General features: G+C 43.8%; 1 long non-coding RNA gene across 1 annotated transcript; it reads right to left on the bottom strand.

Moving 5' to 3' along the window:
• Positions 1 to 1,622: 1,622 nt before the first annotated feature.
• LOC139789936 (uncharacterized) lies at positions 1,623 to 2,850 on the bottom strand. The gene is made up of 2 exons (XR_011723305.1): positions 2,671 to 2,850; positions 1,623 to 1,901 (listed from the first exon to the last, which is right to left on the bottom strand). It is a non-coding gene; the product is annotated as an uncharacterized lncRNA (long non-coding RNA).
• Positions 2,851 to 16,418: the final 13,568 nt, after the last annotated feature.

Consider the following 16,418-nt stretch of genomic DNA (forward strand, 5'->3'; position numbering starts at 1 on the left):
TCCAACCCTTGATCCACTCCCCCCGTGGTTCCCAGCCCATGGCACTGAGTGCCACATCCAGGCTCTTTGGAAATATCTCCAGGGCTGGAGAATCCACCCCTTCCCTGGGCAGCCCATTCCAAGGTCTGATCACCCTCTGGGGAAAGAAATTCTTTCTCATGGCCAACCTAAACTTTCCCTGGCACAACTTGAGACCTCTTGTGCCCTCTTGTCTTGCTGAGAGTTGCCTGGGAAAAGAGCCCAACCCCCCCCTGGCTCCAACCTCCTTTCAGGGAGTTGGAGAGAGTGATGAGGTCTCCCCTGAGCCTCCTCTTCTCCAGCCTCAACACCCCCAGCTCCCTCAGCCCTTCCTCACAGGAATTCTGCTGGATCCCTTCCCAGCCTCCTTGCTCTTCTCTGGACCTGCTCCAGCACCTCAATCTCCTTCCTGAGCTGAGGGGCCCAGAACTGGACACAGGACTCAAGCTGTGGCCTCACCAGGGCTGAGCACAGGGGCAGAATCCCTTCCCTGGACCTGCTGGCCACGCTGTTCCTGAGCCAGCCCAGGATGCCATTGGCCTTCTTGGCCACCTGGGCACACTGCTGCCTCCTCTTCAGCTTCCTGGCAATCCAGACTCCCAGCTCCCTTTCTGCCACTCTGTGCCCAGCCTGGAGCTCCCCATGGGGTTGTTGTGGCCAAAGTGCAGGACCCGGCACTTGGCCTTGTTGAACCTCATCCCCTTGGGATCAGCCCAACTCTCCAGTCTGTCCAGGTCCCTCTGCAGAGCCCTCCTGCCTTCCAGCTGATCCACACTCCCCCCCAGCTTAGTGTCATCTGCAGATTTGCTGATGATGGACTCAATCCCCTCATCTAAATCACCAATAAAGGTATTAAACACACTGAGAACAGAAGTTAGCAAGGGCAGTTCCTTGAAGTCTCTGCTCTTAACATTTAGCACTGCAGAGAAAGGGATGATGTGCTTCAGACATCACTCTTCAAAGGGTCTGCCAGAATTCAGCAGACTTGTTCTTGTCTGTTCAGGAGTTTGTGAGGGCCAAACAGATCCCATGTTCCTGATCTGCACAGCCACAGCACACGTGGGTGGCCACACACTTTGTATTCACATTGCACTTACACCTTGAGAAGAGGGTATTGGTGGGTTTTCTAATGAGTGGGATAAAAATTTTCTCCCTTCTCTTAAAAGTTATGCTTTTTGAATGCTGTGACACACATAAGTCCTGTTATCCCTCTAGCAAACTCAGTGCAACAAATCACCAAGCACTTTATTTCAAACCATGACAACACACTCAACACACTGATTAACTGATGGGCTTATAAAAAGACAACTAAAATAGATTTCTGTGGATTTGAGAAAGACCTAAAAGATTGTCCCCATTACACAGCTCCAGGGCAAAAACTACTACCATGCTGGCACTTCCAATGAAGCAGAAAGGCCAAGTAACCCTAAGAAAGTGTTTTGCCTAATTACCAGGTTTCTCTGCCAGCTGGGATGCCTCTTCCTTCTTAAAATTCATAATGGCATCAAAGATGTGAAACAACTTTACAGCAACTGAATTGTGCTGGAACAGAGGAGGCTTTGCTTACCATTTATCTTAAACATCAACGTCTGAAAAACCTCTGGTTTCACTGTGCTGGGCTTCTGTTTGAGGAACTATTTGCAACGATGATACAGCTCAAGATTCATGTATTTCAAACTATTCTAATTCCAACAGAAATTCCACATTCCTACCTGAAGTTCATACAAATCCATAATCCAAATATGCAGACAATGTTATTTCAGTGAATAGGCCATTCAGACCTTGAGGTCTTCTACTTCTGTCCCACCTTTTTCCACATTGTTCTCACACTGCAGAACTTTTCTACAGAAGGAATGGGCCAAGGGTTGGCTTTCCTAAGAGTTCTACAAGATTAAAAAAAAAAAATCTCCCCTTATGCCCCTGCAACCAAAGACAAATCAAGACAAAATACTACTTTTCTTTAAACATAGGTTCCAGAACTAGCTGGCAAAATGTCCTTGGAAACTTCTTTCCATCTGGTCTAGTGCCTGATTTGTGGGATTTTCCAGCTGCTGTATCAAAATATCAAAGATGTTCATTTTTACTTATCCAGTCTGAACTTTGGGAGTATCCATTTCCTTGTGAATTTCCACTTAAGTTATTTTTGAAAGAAAACTATGAAGTTTCACATTGAAGCAGAGATTAAAAGAGCAGGAAAGTGGCTAATCCTTGTTTGAATGTAGCAATTAACAATAAGATACTTGGGGAGCCAAAGGATGAATTATTCTTTGTTTAGATTGAGGTTGTTTTTTTGTTTTTTTTTAACTACGGTTAATATCCCTGACTTCAATGTGCATTTTTTAGGCTTTTCCAGGGAACTGCAAGCAAACCTGTTGCCAGGAATTCCCTTACTCCACTCTGTAACTGCCTTTTGAAGGCTTGCTGAAATAATTAAAATACCACACAAGATATGCAAGGTATCTTGTAGTAACCCAGGAGCCAAATGAGTCAAGGTGGGTTAATTTCTCACAAGGCATCATCAGACAAGCACATATAATGAATTTTATAAAGCATTCAGTTAATAAAAGCTGTGTACACAGCTAATAGGAAATTAACTCCATGCCCCAGGAGTTCATACATGTTCAGTCCATGCATACTGTGCTACTTACTTACCACTCCAGAGTTTTTCCACCACATCTTCCACTTTCTTTCAGTGCTTAGCTGGAGAGAGTTGTGGGGTTTTGTGGTTTTTTCTTTTTCACCTTTGGCAACAGATGTGATTACATACGTCTCAGGAAACTGCCTCAGGGTCAGTGCCCAGCCACAAACACCGGAGCCAAATCCAACAGTTCCCACAACCTTTAGAAGGGGGGAAAAACTAAAATGGAACAAAAAAGAGAATGAACTTCACAAATTACTGATTTGAAATGCATTGACTGCCTTCAATGAGAGGCAGCATCAGTGAAGATGCCAAATATTTCTCTGGAACACAGAATAATACAGTATTTTTCTGAAAATGGGTCTATTGACTACTTCTTCTGAAGCAAGAGCCTTATCTTTTCCCACATGGTGAAAATACCCATAAAAAAGATTAAAATAAAGACTTTAGAAATGTTCCAGTAGAGTTCCAAGTAGGATTTGGATGACTTTGCAAAGAATACCAACTGAATTGTTAGTGAAATTTCTCTAGAAATTAAAATGAGAGTGGCTCATTCCTGCCACACCAGTAAACCTGGCCTGACCCATGGATGGCCGAGATTCATGGAATGTAAGAGTCAGTGCTCAGTCCTAGCCCAAATTCCTTTTTTCCACCAACTAGATTAAGCTGGCATCAATTCTAGCCATAAAACAAGCTAGTACAGGATGATCACATTTAAGCAAAAGCAACCAAGACAAAAAACTCTGGTGAGAAGGGCTGCCTTGAAGCTACTTGCTGAAAAAATAGTATCTGAAGCAGCCTGATTCTGACAATTCCTTACCCTAGCAGCTGGGCCACCAGAGAAGGCTTGCAGTTGACATTGGACTTTTATTCTACAATTCTCAGCTGCAATACAGAAAATACTATTAGTCTTGCTGCTTTCAAACTATCCTTCCAGAGATATGCAGCAAATTAAAATGTAATTACTGGCAGAGTAACAGAGATCTGAATCTTCAGATCAGAAAAGAGAAAATTAAATGTCTTATCAGTCAGGAGTATCAGAAAGATCATGGTTTTTTGTTGTGACATAAGCACCACAGCCAGGCACAGGGAACAATCTTCTGGCTTCTGGTCCTTTGCCTTAAATTTCAAACCACAGCAGTTTGCCCCAGGCAAAATTCTGACATCTGATGTTTGAATGACACTGAGCAATTGCCTTGAGGTTACACATTTTGCTACTGAGAAAGCATCACCAGAGGATTATTTGCTTTGTGAATTCTCCTCTTTCCCAGCTGCTTTTGCTCCCCAGTTGGCTGGTTTAAAATTATGTCCCCAATGGAAAATGTATGGAACAGTGGGGGTGGGAGGGGACTGATGAACATTTCCTTTAGGTTGGCCAGAGATGTGAGCTGACATAAATGTACACTATCCCTTCATATCAATGCTGGTATTCTCCAAAATAACAGCAAAGTTTTAAAGTTTTTGTTTTGGTTTGTTTTTTTTTACCATAGTATTACTCACTGGTCCAGTTTCACCCTCTCTGTAGGTGGAAATTATGGCACTGACATTTTCCACAAGATGCTGAAATGTCTGGCAAAGTTCCTGAGGCTCCAGCTGCAGTTCCAGCAAGGCATGATCCACTCTGCTCACCATCAGCACTGGTTTGGCAAGTTCTGCAGTACCCTCCTGCAGAACAGTCTCTCCCTGTACACAAAACCCTTAAAAAATTGTAAGTACAATTAAAGCATATGTTATAGACTCAGGCAAGATCTCTAACTAACTTTGTATGGCAGTGACTGGGAAATTCAAACTGGGAACCTGGTGGTGGTCTTGGAGCTCCCTGAAACTACCAATACTCAGTTACAGGTATTGCTCCATTTTCTAACTGAAGGAGAAGAACCCCAGGCAGCTCTCTTCCTTGGGATTTTCCTTAAAGATTGACTTTATTTCCTCAGTTACTCTACATTCAACTGACAAGCTGGATACAGAGTAGATATAGCCCTCTAAGACACAGGGAAGCCCATGGGCTAAGCCTGCAAATCAGAATAAATCCTAACAGCTGTTGAAATTTCAGAGAAAGAAGATTCTTCCACCACTCTTTTTTTTTCTTAAGAAGAAAATAAAACACACTGAGGTCTGTTTAATTGGAAGAGAGACACAGTCAGCCCCAACAAGGGCACCACCAGTGATACACTGTGACTTCAGAGGAGTCCAGGGGAGTCCATGACAAAGAAACTGCCCTGTAAGAGAAGACAATTTGTTTTAATAATATTTCATTCATTTTCTGATTTTAAAACTCGCAGGCATCAGGCACTACACCCACCCCATTAAAGTGCCAGTATTTTTTGATGTGCTTTAAAGAAAACAAAAACACTTCAGTATTTCAGGTTCTAAATGTTCTCTTAAAAAAGATCTGACAAGGCTTTGAGTAAATGATTTTACTGTCTTCAGATTAAAAAGAAAGAAAAGAAACAAAAAAAGATAAAACTAAACTCTTACATAAACTAAACTCTTGACTGCAACACCTCTTTCTTGCTCCTCTTTCTTTGTGCCTGTGAACCACATTTCTCCAGCTCTGGGTGAAATAAATGATGTTTGCTTTACACACCAAGGAGTATGTCAAGGCTGATGTGCCATGGTCAACTCATATTCCTCACACTGGACTTTTTGTCCATGATAGCTTGGACCTGGTGTACTGTGAGATTTAGCTGGATGGGGAAGGTTTAAAAAAAAAAGTGAAAGAGAAAGCAGCTATTGCTTCCTTTTAGCATATGCAAATGCCTATGTGAAATTTGAAACTTTTGCTGTTTCTTATGAAATTAAAAATCTAAAAAAGATATGAAGCTCTTTGTACCTTCAAGGTTGGTTCACATTCTGGGAATGAGTTTGTGGGCGGAGGCATTAACTTAAAATACAGCTCAGATTTCATACCACGAAATGTCAACTAACACAAAAATTAGAAATCCACCTGTGGAGACAGAACAGCTCATCCCTGCAAACTCTACATCAGGGTTTGTGCACACAAGTGCCAGCTGCAGTTCCTCAGAGCTCCTGCACACAACCTTCTGCTCCCCTCTCCCAACTGATCTCCCTGAGAGAAATTTTCCTGATATCCGTAATTCTGCTGTCTCTTACTAAGAACAATTTCCCCCCTTCAATTTGCAGAAAAAAATACCTTGACTCACAGAAGCCCTGGTAAGTATCTATTAAACACATGACAATACAGCAAAAGGAAGATGAGATCTTACTTATCTTGTTCTGTAATGAGTCACCTCCAGGTCACAGCAGTGAGCGTGGCTCTTCTTGCAGATCCCTTCAGTGCTCCACAGGGACATGGAGGCAGAACTGGGATGAAAAAATTATGGGGGATATTAAATAAAAACCTCACAGCATATCAGCAGCTTATACTAGCTGCTCAAGCGAGGGGAAAAAAATTCCATAAGAAACATTTAACACTTCCTCATCTGTGCTTGAGCTGCAAGGGACACAGAAATAATGGAACTTCTACTGATCCACCAACAAAAGTTTCCACCACAGCCTGGTTCTTAATGAGTGCATCTAAACACAAGGAGCCTGTCTTCTTGCAAGAATAAGATATTAATTAAAAAAAAATAATCCAGACCAATGCAAAATAATTGTATGAAGGAGAAAAAACAGGGCTGATTCTTTTTACATGAACACACATACTTCTGATATATATTTATTATTGCTGCATATTCTCAGGCTAACTTTGGATCTTCGGCTCAACTTTTTCGTTGCACATTTTCCCAAGAAAAATCTCTTGAGGAAATTCTTATTTAAAAAAACTGATACTTCTAATTAAAATAGCTAAATCCTTTCTAAAAGGAGAAATATGAAAACTAAGGAGCAGCAGCCTGGTCTTTCCCAAAAGGTATTATTTCCCTACTCTCCTCCACACTTACTCTGCAATGGAGAAAAAAAACCAACCAACCAACCCATTCATTTTTAAATATTTTTTGAGGTCCACTAAAGAACATTTAGTACAAACACGTAGAGTATGCTTGGGTTTTTCAGCGATGATACCTCAAATGAAGTACCTCAAATGAAGGTACATTTTTTTCCTGTTAGATTATTCAATTTAATGAAAAACAGTATTTAATTTCTGGAACATTCTAGAATGTCCCAGCATCCAAAGTCTCAATGCAAATTCTACATACTTATTCCAAGACCTTGAAACATTTCCTTCCTCTCTTTCTTTTTACATTTAGAGCAAACAGCATCACTACTTTTCCTTTCTACTTTTATAATTTTCATAGAATCATAGAATTGGCTGGGTTGGAAGGGACCTCAGAGCTCATCAAGTCCAACCCTTGATCCACTCCCCCCGTGGTTCCCAGCCCATGGCACTGAGTGCCACATCCAGGCTCTTTGGAAATATCTCCAGGGCTGGAGAATCCACCCCTTCCCTGGGCAGCCCATTCCAAGGTCTGAGCACCCTCTCCCTAAAGAAATTCTTTCTCATGTCCAACCTAAACCTCCCCTGGCACAACTTGAGACCTCTTGTGCCCTCTTGTCTTGCTGAGAGTTGCCTGGGAAAAGAGCCCAACCCCCCCCTGGCTCCAACCTCCTTTCAGGGAGTTGGAGAGAGTGATGAGGTCTCCCCTGAGCCTCCTCTTCTCCAGCCTCAACACCCCTAGCTCCCTCAGCCTCTCCTCATAGGATCTGTGCTGTGCTAATAAATAAATAAAAAACAGTGCTCTTCACAAGACTTAAGCATGGTGCATGATCTGTGCTACATACATTTATTTTGCAGTGTAAAAAACTCACTGCTGAGAAGAACACCTGTGTCCTTTTTGCATCTACCAGTGATACACTTCCCTAAAGGAACAAGTGACACTCACTCCTGATAAATATTCAGAGTAGACAGCACATTTTGAACTGAAACTTTTGCTTCTCCCATGTAGCGCTACAGGCTGGGCACAGAGGGGCTGAGAGCAGCCAGGCAGAAAGGGAGCTGGGAGTCTGGATTGCCAGGAAGCTGAAGAGGAGCCAGCAGTGTGCCCAGGTGGCCAAGAAGGCCAATGGCATCCTGGGCTGGCTCAGGAACAGCGTGGCCAGCAGGTCCAGGGAAGGGATTCTGCCCCTGTGCTCAGCCCTGGGGAGGCCACAGCTTGAGTCCTGTGTCCAGTTCTGGGCCCCTCAGCTCAGGAAGGAGCTTGAGGTGCTGGAGCAGGTCCAGAGAAGAGCAAGGAGGCTGGGAAGGGATCCAGCAGAATTCCTGTGAGGAAGGGCTGAGGGAGCTGGGGGTGTTGAGGCTGGAGAAGAGGAGGCTCAGGGGAGACCTCATCACTCTCTCCAACTCCCTGAAAGGAGGTTGGAGCCAGGGGGGGTTGGGCTCTTTTCCCAGGCAACTCTCAGCAAGCCAAGAGGGCACAAGAGGTCTCAAGTTGTGCCAGGGGAGGTTTAGGTTGGCCATGAGAAAGAATTTCTTTACCCAGAGGGGGATCAGGCATTGGAATGGGCTGCCCAGGGAAGGGGTGGATTCTCCATCCCTGGAGACATTTAAAAAGAGCCTGGATGTGGCACTCAGTGCCATGGGCTGGGAACTGCAGCGGGAGTGGATCAAGGGTTGGACTTGATGGGCTCTGAGGTCCCTTCCAACCCAGCCAATTCTACGATTCTAAATCTCCCAAGTTTCTAATACTTTCATTTACAGGTTACCCAGTAGTTCTCTTTCGGAGCAAGGAGCACAGGTACCTGTAGCTGTTAATTCCTTCCTCATATTTTGAGTGTAGAGGCCTCTGAGGTGTCCACTTCCACAAATTCCAAACTTAAATTTCATGCACGTGCCCCTCCCCCAGCAGATGTTGTTGAAGCTGCTCTCATACCCTGAGAAAGGATGGTATCAAGAGTTGTAAAAAACCTTGATTTGCCCTTAAATACAATGAAGCCTTAACACTGTAGCTGAGATAATCACAGCACATAGCTACAAATGTAGAATGAAGTCAGATACACAACTTGACATTTTTGCCAGACATAGATGTAAAATGTTAGTTTTATGGCTTGGTGTTTTAAGAAGTCCTTGATATTTGGGCATCAGATGGACTGTGAGACCCCAAAACCGTACAGTATTATACCTCAAAAGAAGCCATCACAGCAAAGGAGCTGAAGGGGCTTCCAGGAGTGACCTCAAAGCTTCTGTGGACATCTCATGGCAAGCCAATGCCACCAACACAAATACATTTTTATTTATCAAACTTTCCAACCTTTTGCTGACAAGACTCCCTCCTTTCCCAGAAACTTAAGGTCCAGTGTCTTAGATATTACTGCACCAGGAGTGGTTTTTTTTTGCCAGGAATGCAACAACCCAATACACCTGTACACACAGCTTGCACCCTGTAGGAAGTTTATACTCTTTGGTTCATCCTTGGCCTCAATAAGTTTTTTTAAGAAGCTTAAAACTGCTGGCTCTCTTTTAATTCACTTCTGTCGTTGCAGACCAGCTGTTCTTGTTAGTACAACTGAGTAAATCATTGCTAAGTTTCTGCTAATTAGCTTGTTAATAAAATATAGTATATTAGAAAAGATAAAGAGCTCAAGCATTAATATTAATGCCTTACTAGCTCTTCTGGCAGGAACTTTAGGATTACGTATTAATAACAGTTATTCACTTCCAAACATTTTTTTTTATCACTTAATTTACATAAATGCCAGGGCAGTTTACCATATGTGCTATTCAGTAAGTGAGAGACACAACCATTTTTACTCATAAATACAGCTGAAAACACAAAGCCGGATTAAAAATTAATGGCAATTTTTAATTTTGAATGTTTCCCACTGAAGGGCTGATAACAGAGTTTCTGTTATGTTTTACTATAGGCAGTAACCAAAGTTATCTTGCTATGAAATGCAAGCAGTTTTTTTGTAAAAGGGAGAAACACTACTGCTTTATTACAGGCAGAGCATCACTTTTGACAAAACCCTTAAGTTTCAGGGCCACTGTAGTCAGGGAATGACCTTCCTTGGGCACTGCATTACATCATTAGGGCAGCTCATCCTCCAGTATTGCTTCTCCTGGCTCTCAGGAAAAACCTCCAGAGTCGACCTCTTCTGCAGGGCACCTCTTCCTCCTGAAGATGTTCAGATTAAACCTCAACAAACCATTACACAGAATTCAATTCATGTTCCAAAACCAAAGAAAAATGAAAACGCTTACTGAAGAGGCCACAGGTGACTGGGAAACCCATTTCAATCAATATTTACACAATCAATGATTGCAAGAAATAAAATAAAATCACGTAAAGGAAGTTAAATTAGATTTAAGAAGGAGTGCTCAAGCATCTGTTTACCACAGACTGGGTAATTCTGATTCACTAGAATGGGGAGACTCAAAGCAGTGGAAGAGCATGACCAGAACTGTAGTGATTTAAAATAATGGGGCAGACTTGCTGAGGGGAAAAAACAAACCCCAACAAATAAAAACAGGGCAAAGCCACACAACCCACCCTGCAGTTTTTCTCTAAGACTGATTTCCCTGAGAAAACACTGCTGATCTGATCCAGGTCAGACCATCCTTCCTCAAGGTCAGTGCAAAACACACTTCCAGGCAGCCTTTTATTCCAAGGCTCACTTGGAAAGCAATGTTTTTACCCCTTTATCTTTATAAACACTGATGATCAGGGCTTTAACCTCGAAGTTCACACCTGAGTGACCTACACAAATCCGTGACCCACAACGTGCAATCCCGGTACCTGCATTAAAAAAAAAAAACGAGGAGAAAAGAGAGAAGCAACGACTCCCTCCCTTCCCCTGCACCTGGCACCTTTCTAATAAAGGATCATGAGGAGGATAAAAAAGGAGTTAATGAGCTCAGCAGGGCCCGAGTCAAGCAGCCGGGCAGGCAGGGATGGAGCCCGCGACGGCCTCAGATTCCGCCGCCTCTCCGGATTCCTCTCAGCACCGGGAGGTGGGGAACCGCTTTCCTCCTTCTCTCCTCCTCGGCTCATCCCTTAGCGCTGAAAAGAGAGAGAAAACTCTTTAAAAAAAAGTATCATGCTTCGGCCAAGGGCCGAGCTGGGCTGCTCCCACCCCTTTCCCCCAGCCCGGGGCTCCTGATGAAGCAGGGTGAGGAAAATGGCCGCCGCTACCCCCACCCCCGCCCGGCATTGCCCTCCGCACAGCCCGGCTGCCTCCTGGGACCACTGCGGGGCTGGCCCGGGCCCCCTGCCCTCGGTAGCACCGAGTATGCTGGGGATGGCTCCGGATCCCACCTGGTTCCCGGGAACCCGCCGGGATCAGCTGTGGCCGCACTTTCCTCAACCCCGGCCGGCGCCCTGAGGGGTCCCCTTCCCCTTTACGGCGGTGGGGGATGGCGAGGGGCCGGTCCCTGCCTCGCTTCTCGCTGCTCCCCTTCCTATGCGGGGAGTTCCTTCCTAACAACCCCTTCCCACCGCGTGCTCCTAAAGCCGCCATCACCCTCGCCCACCCCCCGGGTCCCTAAGGTGCTCCGTGTCCCTCAGAGGAGCGGGAAAGGAGGAGGAGGAGGAGGAGGAGGAGGGTGATGGTGGGAGCGGGAGGGCTGTGAGGCGGTGCCACCTCAGGGTCTCCGTGGGGTCGTGGAAATCGTTATTAAACCGTGAGCTCCAGGTTCACTGTGGGGTCGTGGAAATCGTTATTAAATCGTGAGCTCCAGGTTCACGGTGTGGGGGTGAGTTCCCACCACCACCTCCACCCTCCGATGGCGGTTCCCGGAGGGACGCGAAGGAGAGAGCCCGGTCCCTTCGCCTCAGCTCTGCCGCCTTCGGCAGCGCTCCGGGGTTTTTTTTCCCCTTTCCCCACTCCGAGGAGGAGGTATTCAGGCTGAGTGCTGTAACTCTTTGTTAGTTAACCTTTAAAAATAGGTTATATGACTGATGAGTTTCCCCGCTGAAGTTGTCATCGCATCACCTCTAAGATAGAACTTGCTTGTCATGTAAAGGCGGGGAAGTAATAGCAGCGCTTCACTTTTTAATTTTTTTTTTTATTATTATTATTTTTAAATGCAGACTTTTCATCCGAAAGCGTCTCTTGGAAGTGTTAAGTAATTAAATTGTCAGGCACGGAGTGAGCGCACGAATAAATTTCTTCCCCGAAAAGTGAGGAGCAAGTGGGAAAATGGAGATCATGGGGATCAAACTAAGAGGAAATTTATGCGGTTTATACTTCCCGAGAGCTGAACATCAGAGCAGAAGACTATAAAATGAAACTACTTTGCAGGGATATTGTGGTATATAAACTTACATGGATGGAATAAATGGCTGTACCAGCCATACGGAATGAATGGCCCTTGACAGGAACAGCTTCCAGCCTCGGGCATGGAAAAACACTGTCCTGTTAATTTCAACAGAGCTTCTGCCCAAGGAGAACATGCAGGATTTTACTCAATTAGATAAAATTTAATACAATCATATATGTATATATTTAAATGTATATATTTATCAGATATATTTATCAGATATCAACATTGCAACAGCAAGCACTCAGGAAGGAGCAGAAAGTGGGAGTGCGGTTAGGAAATTCTGACTTGGACTTTTTTTTTAATTAAACATCAAATTCAGTGGTCACACTAGGCCAGCAGAACTTCAGAACTACACACCTTGCCTCCAAGGCATTACAGATTTTGTTAAAGTGCAGGAACTAGTTGCACCATACTTCTCAAAGCAATGCTGTAACAGAGGAGAAATTATATCTGAGAGCTCCAGACCTTCTCCAGCCCGATCCTTATCAGCTGCACACAGAAGAGGCTGTAATCCCGATGTTTTTGCTGCCTTGTCAGTTGATGTACTGATGTCAGTTGATACAAAATGTTTGACCAAATTCCTTTACTTAGCCACGAAAGAAAAAGGCTGAGCACTCCTTGCCATTCGGACCCTGTGACTTTACATGTGCTCTTTTATTAATCTGCTCTCCCTGCACAAGAGGAAATGTTCCTCAGATAACTTTGCTGGCGAGCTTTATCTACACAAAGGCTCAATTTTCTTTTACCACATCTACCAAGGATTGTGAAGCAGACATCAAATATCTTCCTTTAATCAAGCTGGTTGTGCCACAGCAGAGGAAAAGTGCTGCAGCTCTTTTCTGGGGAGATGGACAGCATTTGTTATGGACTTCCTTATGCAGACTGAACTTCAGCTCTGTGCACAGTTCCATGTCAACAGGGAGAGTTCTTTCTGAAGACTTGATGGCTGCATGACAAAAGCAGCTTTTCCTTGTGCCTCCTGCAAGTCAGGACTGCTTTGCACAGCTGGTGCTCGGCCATGATCCTGTAAATGCCTTCGAAATTAGCTTTATTTTTCTCTGGCCTTTTTATTGCATTCTGATTTGTGCCAATCTGTGCAGAAAAACAACTCCTAGAACTACTGAGTAGCTTCTAAATTAACAGGCTACCTGGAAAAAAAAAAAGTGTTTACTGGCTTGTCATCTTTATGGGCATTTCATTCTTTACATGACCTCCTTCCCATTTAAAAATAACAACTCTCACACAAAGTATCTTTCAGCCTGTACTCTACCTACAAAAACGTTATTGCAGGTGCTAACCATTCCTCTTGCCCCATATTTTTTTATTAAGAGTACAGCCTCCTTCATATTTCTGGAGCAATTACTGTTGTTCTCTCCTTCACAGCATCATCTTCAGCCATAGATGTAAAAAGTGCTGTATTAAACCCCTTCTGGTTGTAACTTCACTAAAACAAACCAACAGAGTCAAGTAAAGAATAAAAGTCATGCATATAGGAGCAACTCAGCCCAAGGGCTCTGTGGCATCCAGCACACCTTTTAAGGGTATAGATTTAATGGATTATTTAATACATTGTTTTTGTACCTGCCTTCTGCACAGACTTGAGGTTTTTTTCATGTTACATCCTAGGAGAACTTAAGATGGCTTCATGCAAGTGATTAATTTTTCTGTGTTTGAGATTAGGCTGTAGCAAATTTTTGAGGTTTGAACAGAGCAGCTTGCAACAGCATAGCTTAGACTTCAGGAAAAGAAGTCAGCCCAGACTGCACCCAATAATGCATCACTGTTGTCCTGAGGGCAAGAAGAGCCAGAGTCCTTTTTCAGTAAGATGTACTGAACAAGAAGAAGCTTTGCCAGTTACAGCCTCTGTGGTAGGAGGAGCCATTTCCTGTCTCAAGTTTTTAATCCCTTTTCACTTGCCCCCTTTTGCTCTAGATCCACTCTTAGAATCACAGAATCATAGAATTGGCTGGGTTGGAAGGGACCTCAGAGCTGATCAAGTCCAACCCTTGATCCACTCCCCCCGTGGTTCCCAGCCCATGGCACTGAGTGCCACATCCAGGCTCTTTGGAAATATCTCCAGGGATGGAGAATCCACCCCTTCCCTGGGCAGCCCATTCCAATGTCTGATCACCCTCTCAGTATAGAAATTCTTTCTAATGTCCAACCTAAACCTCCCCTGGCACAACCTGAGACCTCTTGTGCCCTCTTGTCTTGCTGAGAGTTGCCTGGGAAAAGAGCCCAACCCCCCCCTGGCTCCAACCTCCTTTCAGGGAGTTGTAGAGAGTGATGAGGTCTCCCCTGAGCCTCCTCTTCTCCAGCCTCAACACCCCCAGCTCCCTCAGCCTCTCCTCATAGGATCTGTGCTGGATCCCTTCACCAGCCCAGTTGCCTCCTTTGGACCTGTTCGAGGACCTCGATCTCCTTCCTAAACTGAGGGACCCAGAACTGGACACAGGACTCAAGCTGTGGCCTCCCCAGGGCTGAGCACAGGGGCAGAATCCCTTCCTTGGACCTGCTGGCCACACTGTTCCTGAGCCAGCCCAGGATGCCATTGGCCTTTTTCAATAACCATGCACAGGTTTTTCCTCTCCAGTGCCTTTGGTTCTCTTTCTGCTTTCTCTTCTGTTCAGATAGACTTGGCTTTCCATGGCTGAAAAGGAGCAGAATGGCTGCGTTGTCTCTACAGATTAATTCGGGTAACATTCAGTGATTCAGAGGATGGGTGTTACCAAAGGTTGTACGTACACAAAAGGCAGGACTTTTCTCTGGGTAGCATCCAGGTTATCATGCAGAAGGCAGCTCTGAAAGCCAGGTAGCCAATTTCTTCTGATTTTGAGCTAGCAATGCCTGTGCTCAGGAAATGTGCAAACGCAGGGGTGCCACTCCACTGTCATTACTGTATAGCATCCACATTTTTTTTTTTTTTTGCCTCAGATCTTGAGAGCTTTGGGTGCATCTGAAACAGCCCAAATCCTGCATACAGGATTTTTTCCCAGGGAAGGTCAAATTTGAACTCTGCCTGGGTAAGAATGGCACCACCTTAGCCAACAACTTCGCTTGTTCTCTAAATCCAGGAGCTTATTTGTATGTTGTTCACATCTATTGCCTAAATATTTCCTCACAGTTTTAGTGCTGTTAAGACACCGTAGTTAACTGAGACCAGTCTACAGCTTATTTGCTGTTTTTACCCCTCTTGTCTAAACCTACCATTGGCATCTCCAGGATCCTCTGGAGACAGCAGGTTTGTCCATGCTCAGTAGATTACATGTTTGAATCCCATGTCTAGTAATGATGCCTGAGGAGGAAAATTTGCAACTTTATTGCTAAGCCACTCCACAACAAAAAAAAAAAAACTTCCGCTGTTGTAAGATCCCTGATGGGGCAACTGTTTCTTTACAAGTGATGATGATTCACATGATTTTTGGACCACTGACTAGGACCAGTCCTGGTAATTTTTCATCAAGGAAGCAGTGGACCATTTATCTCAAAATACCACTGTGAATCTTCTATTTTACAATATTTCTATATTAATAAAAGCCCATCATGGATGAGTTTGTGGCAGGAAAAGGGTATCTGACAAACACAGTGTTAGAAAGTTGCCAGTAAAAGTTGTAAAGAGCAGAATGCTAAATTTTTTTTTTTATAATTTATTTTCAGGACTGTGAAAAGAAAATCCTTTTAGTTGAAAATTGAAGCTGTATGGTTAAATAATCCTTAAAAGGCTGTGAATGGGTCCACTACCACCTTTTGGGATTTTCTAGGGTCGCACCACTTTTAAAGCTGAAACTTTCCTTATTGTGTTGCCATAGTTTGTTTTTGTTAGGATTTTTGTTTTTTCTTTTAACTTGGTAACTTAAGCAGCCTGTAGATTTAAACCCTTGACTGTCTCGTGAGACTTAATCTCATCTTGAAATTCGTGTAGTCAAAGCTATAGTTACATATTAAGCATGACTAACTTTTCTTTCCTTCATCAGCTTTTTCCTAACAGCATCCAGTTCTTTTGAAACTATTAATCAGAAAGCTGACGAGTTATTGTCTGGGGGGGGGGGGGGGGTTTAGTTTTAATTATTCATTGGATATAGTCAAGCAGTCTCTTCAGATTTTGCCTGTGCTTCAGGAGTGCCTGGGTCCATCTCACAAAATATTAGGCATTTAGCAGAGACATCTACATTGGAGGCATTCCTTGGCAATGAAGAGAGACAAGCACTTCAGGAAGGCATTGCAGCTTTCTGCTTGCCTCTGATTTGTTGTGACTGAATGACTAGTAGAATATGCCACATGGTATCATTTCTGCTCCTTCACTGGGTGGTTTGCAAGAATATCCAGTATTGATTTGGGAAATTAATGCAAAAACGTGGCTGAAAAAAAGACATAATCTCTTTGCCAAGAGGCCCCTGCTTGTGAGTGAAATTAATAATTTTTTCCTACCTGATCATAATTTATTACTACAATATGTCTTACATATATGTCATATATATATTTGTCTACAATATTACTACAATATGTCTTATTACTACAGTATGTCATATATGTCTTATAATTAGT

Source organism: Heliangelus exortis, chromosome Z (genome assembly GCF_036169615.1).
Source record: "Heliangelus exortis chromosome Z, bHelExo1.hap1, whole genome shotgun sequence".
NCBI classification, from domain to species: Eukaryota; Metazoa; Chordata; class Aves; order Apodiformes; family Trochilidae; genus Heliangelus; species Heliangelus exortis.